This window comes from Gymnogyps californianus, chromosome 1, assembly GCF_018139145.2.
Source record: "Gymnogyps californianus isolate 813 chromosome 1, ASM1813914v2, whole genome shotgun sequence".
In the NCBI taxonomy this organism is placed as follows: domain Eukaryota; kingdom Metazoa; phylum Chordata; class Aves; order Accipitriformes; family Cathartidae; genus Gymnogyps; species Gymnogyps californianus.
In genome coordinates, this window is record NC_059471.1 from 150,758,701 (window position 1) to 150,765,293 (window position 6,593).

Below are 6,593 nucleotides of genomic sequence, written 5' to 3' on the forward strand. Positions count from 1 at the left end.
TAGCCTAGTCATAGCCAGTGAAAAGCAATGGAGCATTAAGCCTCCTTCAAAACAGCAAAGCAGCTACCACTCCAAGAAGTATATATATCTAGAAACATACATCAATGAAAATGGTAATTCAAAGCAGCATGAAAGCTGGTAACTCCTGCATCAGAACCTAGCATGCTGAAAGAATAGTAAAATGCAACCTGCACAACTTCATGCAGATTTACTTGTAAGGTAATTATGAAGTGAGAGAGGGCAGAAATAGGTACACTTGTCAAAAGTACTGTACTAGTCTTGTCAAAAGATCTGGTGGTTTTCAATAGAAGAGTTGTATTCAGGCATAGTAGAAATGTAAGAAATTCTGAAGGGATCACATTAATATCAACTTCAGTATAAAGTATCCAATAAAATGAGATGTGTTTACCAACGCTGTCACACTCAGCCCCTATATCTAGTATTTTATGTGAACCAATGGCTCAGAAAGCAGACATTCCTGGCTACAGCTGACAGAAAATGGAAGATTCATTAACACAAAGTTTTGTTAACCTCTGGAGGATCTCTCTGTCATATAAATATATGATGCCTTTCATATCTCCCCCTACTCCAGGACAAATACTAATACCACAGTAACTACTTCTAGGTAAGTAAGCAAACCAAATACAGAAAAACATACTGCAGAAATACAGGAAAATCCCTGCTTATGCTTGTTAAAACAAAAAGAATTTTGGAATAACTTCTGCAGCCCTCAGCAAGTAACATTTCCTCTGAATTTCTTTTCTGCAGTTGCTGTTCAGGGCTGACACCGGCTGACAGACAGCAACATTTATGGTGTCAACTCCTTAATAGCGTCACTGCCTGACAGTCAGGAATGGGGCAGTTTGATCACGAACTAGGCAGGCAAGCACATCTTAGAGCACAGTGACCCCTCTAGTGCCTCCCATCAGCATAATGGAAGCCATATACCCAGCTCTCAAAAGACTGAACTTTCTTGTAGCACCAATCCCTGTCTGCACAAGGAAAGCTTTGAATGTCACTTCTATAATAGCAACAGAAAAGTCAGCCTTTACAAGAGCCGTCTTAATCTGATAAAGCAGTGTAACAGACACATTAGACTTCATTAACAGAGGTAGCAATTGTTCACATTTTCATAATTAATACCTTCGTTGTTAATCATGAATGACTAGATTATACAATGGGACCTGGACTCCAGAATGGAGCACAGAAAAAAAAAAAAAGATGGAATTCCAAAACAGGAAAAGTTTATATTCCAGTACAATCCTGACAAATATCTTTACCCTGGAATTCAAATAGTGGGTGCAATGAAGAATAGAAAGGATTCACAACAACTTAGAGGTGCGTCAACTAAGACAAGGACAAAAAAAATTGAATTCCTGTTACCTTATGGTGCACATCACAATTACAAAAGCTGCAGTTGCTATGCTACTTCACATAAAAAATGTGAAGTATCTATCTTAGGACCATAATGTAGATTTTAGGCGTGACTAGTTCTGGAAGGTAAGAAAGCTCACTACTTTTCATGTTAAATTAATGAATATTACACATGAAAATGACAGAAGAATGTTTACTTTGGAAATTGCAAGCCAGCCAATGCTGAACACAAGGCACTGAACCCACGGAATTCAGGGTTGTTTATCCATATCAAAATATTCTTATCCTCATGGCCTTGCGGCAAGAAAGCAAAAGGGATGAATGAAATTAAGATGGAAAGACGACAAAAAAAGGAACTATTCATATTATGATTGATTCTCTTTCCTAGATAGCACATGAATAGATGCCCAAGCACCGACATCTGTTTACATCCAATCCTTTTTAAAGGTAGGTTGGTTTTTTTTAAGTTCACAGACTTGCACATCTGCCAAGTTCACTGAAAGTAACAGTGCCCTTGTTCTGTCTCACTGAACATGAGAGATAGGAATTGATATGCTCTCCCCCCTATACACAGAGAAAGAAATCTTCCCAGAAAAATATCTCAAAAACCCCTGATAATCTTTAGGTGACTGACATATTGAAAACCATGTTTTGTAAAAGGTAGGCCATCAACCCTGACCCTAACATTTTGAGGAAAAACCCAGCAGTCATTTGTCAAAGGAGTGTTTTGTTTCTAAACATAAATTGACACTCCTGTTACACACTTTTTAAATTTGAAAGGTTAACGTAAATTGTACACATACACTTCAAATCACCACAGAACATGGAAACGTCTTGATTATCTGTCCTTTTTAGACACCATTCTTTTTCCCATTCTTCTCTCCCATTCCTACAAGATATCCAATCCAGAATACACTACCCGCTAGTTTCTAAACAAGAGCCAGCAATATTCATCAGCTTCCTAGTTAATTTGTCTCCCACAAGTATACATTTCCTTTCACGAGATCTACTTACTCCACAAGGAAGACATGAATAAGATGACAGAACATGCTCTACTCTTTAGCAGCTTCTTTGCAAAAGCAGTTTTAACCGACTTCAGGTTTTGTTTCTTATAATTCCCATACGTCTTGATATCAGCATAAAGGCTATACTTTCCCCACCACAGCTTCATTCCTTTAGATCTTCTTTCCCAAAAAATGAGACCACAAAAACAAAAAGGCTCACTATTATTATAAAAATGCATGTATTTCAGCTAAATCTTTATTAACTCATATTTATATACTCTTTGTGATACACCACTTGCTTATAAGGATTTTTTCCTAAAGCGCTGGAGGTTGGCCTCAACTCGAGGCAGAACATGAGGTGCTATCGATACTTCTAAAGGCCTTATCTCATCTCACTTAGCAGACTAAAATGGTTCTGCTCACAGTACACTAAGAGTTAACGTGGTCACTAAATTTGGGTGCACAAGCAAGTTCTTTCCCTTTATCAGGTTGCTGTGTACCACTAGAAATTTTTCTGTCTTCCTCCAGAGACTGGGGCACATATTTCTTAACACTGTCTGGACATCACACTTAAAGGCTTCCCAGATATGGCAGAAGTCTTGGACACTGTTCCAGCGCCTATTCTCTCCGATAGCTTTAAGTATTTCACTGGCAGCATTGAATTTGCTACAGGATGATTAGCACATAGTGCAGATATATTGTGGACCATTCTCAACTCCTGGTTCTTGCCCGGGTTTACCAGGGATTGGACCCAATGACCCACATGGTCCCTCCCTGTCCTACATTCTTAACACTTACATGTGTAGGCAAGGTAGGAGGGTGCATCAGGATTTGTTTTGTGCAATGAATGGGAGCTGATTATAAGTCTTTAAACTTAAAGCAGATAGGAGACATACAGCAAAAATTATGTGTCTTTTTCCTTTTTAAAAAAGTCCAAAACACAAAAAGCAACAGGAGTCAGAACATGCACATAAACTTCCTAGTGATAAACTGATTAAAATAACTCTCATTCTTCTAATTACCTAGGAGACTGAAGACCTGTGGACATTAACTTTCTGTCATTGTATGGCTAAAGAATTTATAGCCTGATTTTTAGAGTATGCAGTCAGTAAATACTATGTGTTCGTACGCATGGTTGTTTCTCTCTTCCCCCAGGTGGCATGCAACCAACAACCAACTTCCCAACAGTGGAAACACAATGTCAAAAGTGATAGATATTTCAAAAGCCCAGAAGTACCTAGAAGCACTAGTGAATCCACGTAGACAGCTAGCCTAAAGTCACCATGGGTAACATCACTGTGCAAAGCAAAGCATGCTCCATCTACAGAATTTCCATCATGATCTCGCCCTGACAACAAAGTTGTGTTAATGATATTGACACAACCCACATACTAGAAAACATCACTTTTCCTAAATCAGCATTGCATTTTCTAGGATCTCATGCTCTATGACTGCCGTAAGGCAGCCCACTGCATGCCACAGAGTTAAACTCTTGGCTTAAACAGGCACTAATTGATAGACTCCTCATCACCCAGAGTGCTCTTATGGCAGGGTAGCCAGCAAGGTTCAAGAACATGTGTTATTGTTTCTTAATTGTAGCAGTCGGTCTGATTATTTAAAAAGCTGCATGCATCCATCCATCCATCCATTTCTGAGCATGCCATACTCAGATAAAACAAGCCAGACCTAAACATACTGCAATTTTCAAGTGGCTTAGCCAGGTAAGTGTTCTAACAAACCTCTCACACAAGAGAGGCTTTTGGGGGAATAGGCTTGAAAATAGGGAGGGGTGAGGGGAGGAGGGATAACAATGGGAGAGTATCCTGCTTCACAAAATAAGGAATAATAGCAAAGAACTCGTGCACTGGTTACAATAGCATGGTGAAATATTTCTATTCATATAGCAACACAGATAACTGCTACCAGGAACTAGGAAAGTGGCAGATTCAGCAAAAAAAGCTAGGTTTCTTTCATGACCAAGATTTGCAATTCAATAAAAAGGCACAGGCCATGTAAATACCAAACCTGCTTTTTTGCCAGTCAGGCCATTAGCCAGATGTTAGAGATGAAAAGTTACACGAACAGAATCTCGTAAAAGCTTGTGACAGGATCAAAGAAACAATGCTAAGACTTATGCTTTAATAGAGCCCAGGTAACAGAAACCCAAACTGAAGAAAACCTGCTAACATCCTTACAGTAATTTCATTACAGCTAAATTGGTTTCCCAGAAAACGTGGAGAAAGTTCAAATTGTATCAAATATTACGATAAACTCATGTTTTACCCAGCAGATCCCAAACTTTTTCTAGCTGCACCCCCTCTTGCAGCTTGGTAGATTCAGACAATTCCAAATTTCTGGATGATACAGTAAAGTCACATACTTGTCTATTCAGGGAACTGCTGTTCTGTGATAAAGTTCTACGCTTCCAGAACTGAACTACATTCAGTACAGCTGCCTCAGTTATTTAATAACTAGTGGTTTAGTCCAAATATTTCATTACTGAAAAAAATAAGTTATTGTACTACCAATTCTGCTCATACTAGCATGGGCAAGGTAGTGATTTTTCTCTTTTAATCTTACTTGATATGGCTGTAAGGGTGCTGACTCATAAGTGACCCTGAATTGGGGCACACATCTGAGCTGCTGCAGTTTTCAACACAAGATACAGGCTGTACATCGTAGTAGCTCAGGAGGAGATGTATGTTCAGCCTCCTACTGCTATAGATGCAGTAACCTCTGGGAGAAAAGGAGGGCAGGCAGCTGGTGAAGGTTACTGCTGTAGACATCCTAGCTGAGCTGGCCATTGTTTAAGAATTACAACCCTGCAGTCAAACCAGACAACTTTTTTTGGTTACAACCTGTTGGATCTGAGGTAGCATATTATCCAGCTACAACCACCCCGCATACATCAATGTGGCCCCAAAATGAGCTTGGATAAAATGTTGAACATACATTGTTCTTCAGACCAATTCTATTTCTATCCATTTGCCTTCATTCTCTTGGCTTCTGTATTGCTCCCCCCCCCTCCCCCAGGTGTTTCTTTACATCTTTTCTTCATATCTCCTAATCTCTCCCATTTCCATTGGGGTTTCACTTTAAACCATTTCACACCATGTCAGCATGAACCATAATGTGAACTTCCAATGTGCATGCAACATTCCATATAAAATAAATTGTATACTTCATAACTAAGATTTAGAGTTCACGTTACAAACAAGACAGATGTGGAAAGACAGCAATTCCTGACACATGCTTCAGGATGGCAGCAGATTCAGAAACAAAGCATCGTGTCAGCTGACGCTTACTTCGTAGTAGATGTAACAAAAATAAATGAAACGTGACCATTCAGCATTCACAACGAAAAAAATAAAAAACCCAACAACACCGCAAGGTCTAGGTAGAAAGACACCGGTCACCATTACCTCAGATGATGTGACTAAGATAACAAAAGCGTGCGCTTCCCAAGGACGGACTAAATAAGTAGGGGCGGAAAAATACAATACGGAACGCGAACTGGAAGAGCATGAAGGACCTACTGTACGAGGCAAAACCAAACCCCACCCGGCGCACAACAGCCCGCCCCGGCGCACCACCACCCTGAGCAATGCCCGGCAGGACGCGGGCCCGCTCGCCTGCCGCCGGCGATGCGGCGGACAAGGTGATGTGGCCGTCCCCGCCGCGATCCCCGCGGGCCGGCCGGCCGGCCGGGGGCGGCCGGGTCCGGGGGAGGGCTGCCGCCGCCCAGCCCCCGGGCGGTGACAGCGTGCGCGGGGCCCGGCAGAGGCGAGGCCCCGCACCCCCCCCCCCCGGCCGCCTCCCCCGGCCGCGCCCGGGCGCCCCCTCTCTCCGGCCGGCCGACAGGCCATGCAGCCCTCGGGGGAGCCGCCGCCGGACCCGGACCCACCTGAGCAGCAGCTCCCCGGCGACAGGCCCCGCCGCCGCCGCCTGCCCCCTACCCCGCCGCCACAGCCCCTGCCCAGCCCCGCCACTGCCCGCAGCTACCGGCTCCCGCAGGCCCTGCCCCGCCCCTGGCTCCCCCCAGCGGCCGGTAAGATGCGTTAACCCCCCCCACCCCCGAGCCCCCCGCACCGAGCGAGGCCCCTCACCTGCCTGTCAGCCCGCGGGGAGGGGGTGCGCGACGGCGGGACCGGGCGGCGGCGGCGCCCCGGCGAGGTCAGCTCCGCGCCCGCCTCTCTCCGCCGCCTCCTCCGCCTC